We start from the raw sequence: 8,329 nt of genomic DNA on the forward strand, positions 1-8,329 counted from the left end.
TTTCATATGGTAATATGAAAATTATAGCTGAAACTGCCTTTATTTTTCTTAACACAGTACACGTGTTAATATTATATGTGATATACATACTTTTAAAATGTCCTGAAGAAATCTCAGTTGTTCCAGAAGAGACATTAGAGATTAACATGGGTAAAATGTACACAGTAAAATTCAACAGAAGGATAGTTTCATTGACAAATATATCTATATTTATCTTCATGCCCTACATTTTTCATGTAAGTGTATTGGTAAAAGATAAAATGCATTTTTTTTGTTGAATATAAGTTAATTCTGAAGTAGTAATTTCTCTTAGTATCTGAGTGAATTATTTATAACTCAAAGCTTTATTTTCTAAGTTGCATCACCTAATGTTGTATACCAAACATAATATATCTTATTTTGTTTGGGGGATTTCCCTGTTTATAAAAAAGGCAACATTTTTTAGTGAAATCTGTCACTAATAATTATTCACTATGTGGCTTAATAGTAATACTGCAGTGATGACAGTAATTGTTCAGTAAATCTCTTTTTTTTTCATTCCTTGGTTTGCATACCCAAACATCAGTTGAATTATCAACTTCTGTTTCTCAATAAACATGTGCACCTTGACAATTATTTTCCTCTTTGTTTAACATAGCTCCAACTATAACAAATAATTTTGTTTATATTCCAAACAAATGTAGTTTGATATATAAGTTTTCATGTCAACTAATCCACTTAAGTTGCCATTGGCATCATTTAAATGATTTATTACTGTGGATATTTTTCTTTTTTTTCTGTCTACAGATGTCATCCATATTACATATTTTGAATGAGCAATTAGCATTTCGGGTAATGTTTCCTTAAGTATTATTTATGAATATAAAATTTAACAGTTATGGGACCAGCAGATAGCGTAGTTGTTATATCACTGGACTCCCACTTAGTTGACGACAGTTTGAGTCCCTGACTGGGAGCCTTAAACTTATGCCAGGCATATGTATGTGTTTTCCTAAGATCCCAAGGGTGTGTGTATGTGCCAATATCCCGAGAGAAAGGAGGAGATAGATGGCCATTTCCCCTGGAGGATGATTTCTCACTTTTTGTTTCTTTGTCTATCTCGTCTGGCTGGCTAACGCACATGCCCTATAGCAAAAACAAACAAAAAACTCACAAAAAAATTTTAAAAAACTTGTTACTTTATTTGTAACATGTGGAGAGCATCTCCAGATAGAAGATCTCAAATAATACTAAATAAAAAATTTTGTACCTATGCATGATAATAACAATATAAATGTTGATGTTTACAGTTTTATTATGTTGAAATAAATTGAACCATAATAGAATCAATTCTTTTTTTTAATAAAAATGGTTGACTAACACAAATTTTTAAGAGTATAGCAATGAAGCTTTTCCTGCCTTAGTGACAGAGCAATGAGTGATGAGCAGAAGCAGTCACAGAAGTAATAGGAGACATGGAAGCCAGCAGGTGGCATAGTGGTTATGTTACTGGACTCCCACATGGTTGGCCCTGGTTTGCGTCCCAGACTTGGTGGCTTGAAAATCATGCTGGGCATGTGTGCAAGCATGCCCAGATCCCAGGAGGAGAATGGAAGAGAAGGGATGGTGGTGTGACCTTTTCCCTGAGGGGTGATTTCTCACTTTCCCGTGTGTCCTGTGGGGAACGCTACTGATAAAAAAAAAAAAAAAAAAAAAAAAAAAAAACTCTTAAAAAAAAAAAATGAGGAATTCATTCAGGCACCTAAAATCTCCTGCAGTTGGTCCAACGAGCAGAAGATCCATCACACATGTGTGGTCCAGTGGTATCTGCCCACTAATATTGACAATTATCTAAATACAAAGTAATTTAGTCACGTGGCTTATGTTAGAATAATTACAAAACTGCTACATTTGGAAATATGCAAGGGATTAATTTATTTTAAATTTTCAATCTTTATCATTAGCATTATGCTTTTATAATATGGGGAAATATTCATCTTAATACGCTACTGAAGAAAAATAGATACATGTCCTATGAGAACACAATAGTGAGAACATACTTATAAACTAATTAATTATATGACTGTTTTGTATGGGGAACAGTCTCTATCTACCATGGAGAAAAAATATGAAGTAGATTCAAGCCTTATTTCTCCCTACAAACAAAATAGCTCACAGTCTAGCATTTTTTCCAGTGCATTTTGTTTGCTTGAATATCGCTCATTATACATTCTGAAAAGATTGATCAGCATTTTTTTTGCTTTGTTTTATTTTTCGTTGTTGTTGTTTGCTTAGTCATTCATTTGAAGTAGAGACTTTGATGAAATCTCCAATATACTACACTGGACATGAAAACAGAAAGCTCCTAGTTCAAACTTGCACAGGAAAGTCTGTTTTTTGTTTTGTTTTGTTTTGTTTTGAAGACCTTGCCAGGCTAAACAATGATATCAGAAAATTCCTTTGCGTGGATTATACTTCAAAATGGCCAAAAGGAAGTTTCATTATAAAACTTCTCTTAGGCTAAAGCAGTCCCAGTATTAGTTTTATATCTTTCCTTTCAGATCAAATTAAGCGTGAAGGAAACCTAAAATCTAAAAACAAATGAACCTATTTGTTAGACTCAGTGCAAAAACAAGTTTCCTAAATACTCCTTCGTGTGTGACTTAATATAATATCACATTTATCTTATACGTATCCTCTAAGACAAGGAGACGTTTCACTGAGAGACATCATTATACATGATAAACACGTGGAAGTGTCCTTTGCGATCTAAACAGGTGGACACATATTGTTAAAAGATAGGGACATTTTTTATTCTTCCTCTTTCCCAAGTTATGTTCCCTTGGTTCAATTGTATATTATTATAAGAAGTCAAAATGTCCTTAATGATTGTGCTCTCAGTTCAAGTGAACCAAAAAAAGTAATGATGATAAGGTGTGTTTGGGCTTCTCTTTTGGTAAGACATGAAGGAAAACTTTAAGATTTGAAAACCAAAGTCAAAGGTACTTTATAACATGAAACTGTGAAAAAAAAAAAAGGCAATATTTTTCTGGATGTTTCTTATTAATGAGCTAAGTCAAATGAAATATTTCAAGTAATTTTACTCATTATTTTTATGTCATGAAGTATTGATAATTATGTTTGTATACAATAGATAAGCTAAGGGTATTAAAATAATATTTGAGGTGAATTTAAGCATTGAATTGGTAATTTTTATTTTTTTCTGTTTCCTATTGATTTTTAAAATTTTGTAATAAAATATTACATACTGTTAAAAGCAATGCAAATTTGAAAAACTGTCAGTGTAAAATGAGAAACATGAAGCGTGTTTTTATTAATGTTTCTAAAACTAGGGTCTGTATGTTCTGTTAAGGTAGGTATTATTTGTAAGTATTTGTAATATTTTATTTTAGTAACATTATCTTTAGTTTCAATGTAATCTTCTGATATAGTCAGTCCTCTAGTACTCTAGGGGACAGAGCTCACAATAAAAGCTATTTCCCAAATTTCTGTAGAATATTTCCGTTGAGACAATTCTATTTCTAAGTACTTAAAAATGATGCTAAGATTTTTTTCTGTATTTAAATGTTTTTCTCAAAAGAAGAAACCACAAGTGAATATTAAAATTCACCTGTAATATTATCATTCCCAAGGGTCATCAAGTTTTATACTTTTTACCTCCACTATTTAAATAGGCCCCAGTCTACACCACAGGTGGTGCAAAGTTCTCTCTCTTCAGGCTTTTCAAGCACTTGAGTTAAAATTAACATGACATGGCTTTACTTTACCTCTTCATGTGACACTGAAAAAGGTGGGCAGATGCTCTGAGGTAGAGCTAGCCTATGCAGAATGAATAAATCTCTTCCCTTGTTATATTTTTATCTTTACTCTTTTGTGTGCTTATCTTAGTTTTTTTTAAATTCTATTTGTTCCACATATATTATCAGTCTAACAAATTTCAAAAAAGCATTCCACCATCTGTTTTATTTATTTATTTATTTATTTATTTATTTTTATGAAGTGTGTTTCCTTACTTAATGATGTAGAGAGTAAGGGAGGGAAAAAGAGAGAGAGAGACAGCATCCTGACAGGGCCTTGAGGCCATAATCCACCTCCACCTTCAGTTAACACCAAGAGCACTTTCATACAAGCGCCTGGAATAAATACTAAGAGAGGTCTCCGGACATGAACTCAGAATCTTCCCAAGTGGGTCATCTTTGGAGAGCATCGTATTTTACTGCTGTGCCACTGTCCTTCCCCTGGATCAGATGATTCCCACCCATAAAAGTAGGGAGAAGAAGTGTTTTCCCCCCTTAGTCCTAAAGCACAATGCACTGTGCTGATTTTAGTTTGCTGCTTCAAAGTGACTAACAGGAGGCCAGCCTGTGGCCTGGTGGGTAAGGTGGCTGGGTCCCACATGACCTACCACATGATTTGAGTCCAGACCCTGTGACTTGATAAATATGCCAAGTACATGTGCATGTGCCTGTGTGTGTGCCAAAATGCCCAAGAAAGGGAGAAATGGAGGAGATGAGATTACAGCGTGACCATGCTCCCATGAGGGGTGCTTTCTAGATTTCCCTTTCTCTTTCCAGCAAGCATAGACTTCTGGAAAATTAGAAAGAGAAAAAAAAAAAAAACTAACAGAAGTAGGTCCATTCTTCTAATTGATTAGTACTCTCTGATGAAATTAGAATTCTTTCATTTTTTTCCTTTATTTTATCTTTTAAAGAATTATTTTATTTGTTATTATTATTTTTTTATTTGATGAGAGAGAGAGAGAGAGAGAGAGAGAGAGGGAGAGCGAGAGAAAGGGGAAAGTGAGAAAGTAAGCCACCAGGCCTGAGGCTTGAACCATGCCTTTCCATGTGTGAGTCAAGTGCATTAACCACTGCACCACCGGCCAGCCCCCATGTTTGCCCTTTAGAGACATACACCCTGCAAAGCTGAAATATTGTTAAAAGTCACAATAACACATATTTTACAGGTTGTGATTTAAAATAACTGTTGAGTTTTTAACATTTTGTAATATACCATTACCATAAGGAAGGCATGGATAACATGGAAAGATGAACAACATTTATTGTTTATCATAATCGTGTGATACAATTATTATTAAAGCTCAGTGTAACTTACACTGCAGAAGTACTGTTCTGTGGAGAAATTTAAAATACTGTTAAAATAAGGGTTGCTCAATAATCAGTCACATATTTGCTGCCTAAACATTTTGGGTGGAATGCCTCAATTGCTGATTGAATATAATATATAAGGAATTACAGTTACTAACACCTACAAAAAAAGTGGATCTATACACATACTGACTTTGTGGTAGGATATATACTTAACTAAGTTTAAGGTAAGGCTGAGTTATTATCAACATTACCATTTTGACTTCAATTTAAAATTGCAGAGTACTACGCAGACAGTTCTTTTCCTTGTCTTTCTTTTTGTTTCTGCCTCCTAAAAGCTATGAAACTAGTGAAAAAAAAATAAAATAAATAAAAAGTCTTGTTGGTAATTTTTTCCTTCCTTCACAATTACATAAATAATCAGTAATATATGCACTAAGAAGACAAGATGCAATAAATAGGCAAGGGACTCAAATGAAAGGACTCCAAAATTCTGGTTTATGTATATTATAGGTAAAAATAGATACAGGCTCAAGTTGTAGAAAATAAGAGAATTCTGTCACTCGATGGGGAATTTACTTCCATTTGTATGCATGTGCATTTGAGCAGCTTTTTCTCTACAGATTGTGTCTTTAGAGTATGTCTCCAAAACGTAAAGGATTGCACTTGGAGGATTATGCCAACAGAGTTAGTAGGGAGATTATGCTGGGTCCTTGTTCTCCCATTGATTAGACTTCTGGTTTGTAGCTACCTATGTTAATCATGGATGTATGCATTAAACCAGCCAAAGAATAATTCTTCATTCTCTTATTTTTTATCTTCTTTCTCCATCTATTCTTCTGTATCATAATATCTACTTCATCTTAAAGCATATCATGTCATAAAGCAAAGGAGGAGTTCTAGCAGGTGCCATGGTGGTTAGGTCACTGGATTTTTGGTAACTCGAACATCTCACTGGGCATATGTGCATGCATGCCCAATATCCTGAGAGGAGACAGTAGAAGTGATTGTGGGATAGCTATCCCCACTGGGGAATAATTTTTCACTTTCCCTCTTTCTGTCTCTTTCTTTCTCCAGTAAGTACATGTGTCAATAGCAAAAAAAAAAAAAAAAAAAGAAAGAAAGAAAAGAGGAAAAAAGAAAAAAATAAAATACAAGCTGTCCCCAACAAAAAATTAGGAACTCAATAAATGGAAAATACAATACAAAAGAAAGTGAAAAAATTAAAAATTATAACAAAGGTCATATTTTTAAACAAATAAATATTTCACACTAAGGACATGAAAACCATATGATTTTGAGTACCTAATTATTAAATAATAATCCAATTTTAGATTCTCCTATTTATATTTTCTGAAATGAGACCTTGCATTATATAGAAGATCTCTAAAATATATAATCCCAGGTGTTTCTACATAGAATGTATCAAAATATATAAACATTAGCATTTAGTGCTTTAAGTTTTTATACAAAAGAAGGTAGGTAAAGGTCTTTAAAAAAAAAAACAGGAATTTGGGGAAATAAGAAATCAGACAGTTGAGAGTTGTATTAGTGATAACTCAGAACTTTCTTTTAGAATTATTTTATTTATTTATTTATTTTAATTTGACCAGAAAGTGACAGATTGGCAGAGAGAAAGTGAGAAATCAAACTGTCAGATCCAGAACTTGAACTGTGGTTGGCCATGTGGGAGTCCAGCTCCTTAACCACCTGCCAGCCCTAGATAACTGAGATAGTTTTAGTAGCTGAAGAAACACATAAGCTTTCAAAAATGACCTCTTTAGAAAAAAATAAATTCTCAACTTGGGTCATAAAAAAATCAGGTTAATGTAACTTCTATTTCCTTTTAATACTTGTTTCACTATATTTATGATATAATTTCATATTTCTCAGTGTGATAAGCAGTGTTCAATCAACAATAATCATTTTGTACCTAAGGATTTAAAAGTATTTATTAAATAATGATAGCTCCATTCAAAATAAATATTATCTTAAAATAACTGAAAGAGAATCTCATTTCCAGTTTCATTATTGAACATTTGCTTCAGGGAAAGAAATAATGAAGTAAAAAACTTAAGTGTCTCTGGCATAAGACTTTTTGAAACATTTTTGAATGGCGAATGTAAAAATATAAATGCTGCAGAGAAGCAGTTCATTATAACGTTTAACAATTTAATTAGTGGACGATTGCAACTGTAACTATTACTGCACTAGTGAAAAGCATGTAGCTGCTAAAGCTACAGGCAGCATGCTTGCTGTTTCTCTGCTCACATGTGGCTAAACACTACAGCACTGTGTTCGATGAGAATTTAACATAATCTATTATTTAGCTTGCTCTAATAACAAAATATGTTATTAAACATTTAAAACGACATGTAATTATTTGCATCAAAATTCACTGGCACTATATATGGTATTTAAAGGGAGTGGAAAGACCATTTGCAGAAAGAGGAGGAGTTGAGCAGTCCCAAGGTGGAGCTGTCTCTTGTGTTATATGACACTGCCAGATTAAAGTGCTCTGATGGGGAAGGGCTTAAAGGCTGAGTCAAAAGCCAAGAAGTCTCTTTATTTACGCCTACCTCCCAGCCCTTGGCAATCTGACTAATAACAAACTGAGCTAACAAGAAAGACTAGAAAGGGAGGAAGAAGAACATTGCTACAGCTTGGATCTACAAGCTAAGAAAGCAAGAGTGATCAATCCCAGCTCTGTCAAACATCTTGTTTATTTACTGCATTCAGCAGCTTGCAAATGGTTAACTATATGCAAAAAAAGTCAGCGTAGCTGTGAAGTATGCCGTGAATTTTAATTGGGGGAGAAAAGGACAATTGCTTCAGGATGCTCCAGTATGCACTCTGCTTGAAATATTTTCAATGAAATGCTCAGCATCGTGTCATTGACCAGAGGTTTTAACTTTATGAAGCTCTGGGACTTGCCAAAAAGTGATATTTGAGAAGAAAGTACGTGGTGGTTGGTGTTTTCCTTTTAATAAAGAGACTGAATTACTTTGAGCACCTCTTCCAGCTGTGCATTACAGATAACGTCAGGGATAATCTCTGCTTTACAGGTAAGAGGAATGTTTCCAGTCTTTTCTAATAGTTATGCTTTATATTGTGAAGTGATTGAATTTATGCGTTTGCCGCCTTTAAAAATAAAAACAAAACAAACAAACAAACAAACAAAAACTTTGCTTTAGAGGATATTCAGTTTCATTCCTCTTACC

The 8,329-nt window shown here is 33.5% G+C and overlaps 1 protein-coding gene across 1 annotated transcript in view; it reads left to right on the forward strand.

Moving 5' to 3' along the window:
* Positions 1-7,702: 7,702 nt before the first annotated feature.
* Positions 7,703-8,329, forward strand: part of SLITRK6 (SLIT and NTRK like family member 6) — a 6,251-nt gene continuing 5,624 nt past the window's right edge. The window contains exon 1 of the mRNA XM_006161810.2: positions 7,703-8,173. The gene's annotated coding sequence lies outside the window, so the exon portion shown is untranslated. The remainder of the gene's footprint in view (positions 8,174-8,329) is intronic.

Source organism: Tupaia chinensis, unplaced genomic scaffold (assembly GCF_000334495.1).
Source record: "Tupaia chinensis unplaced genomic scaffold, TupChi_1.0 Scaffold139190_1, whole genome shotgun sequence".
Taxonomy (NCBI): Eukaryota; Metazoa; Chordata; class Mammalia; order Scandentia; family Tupaiidae; genus Tupaia; species Tupaia belangeri.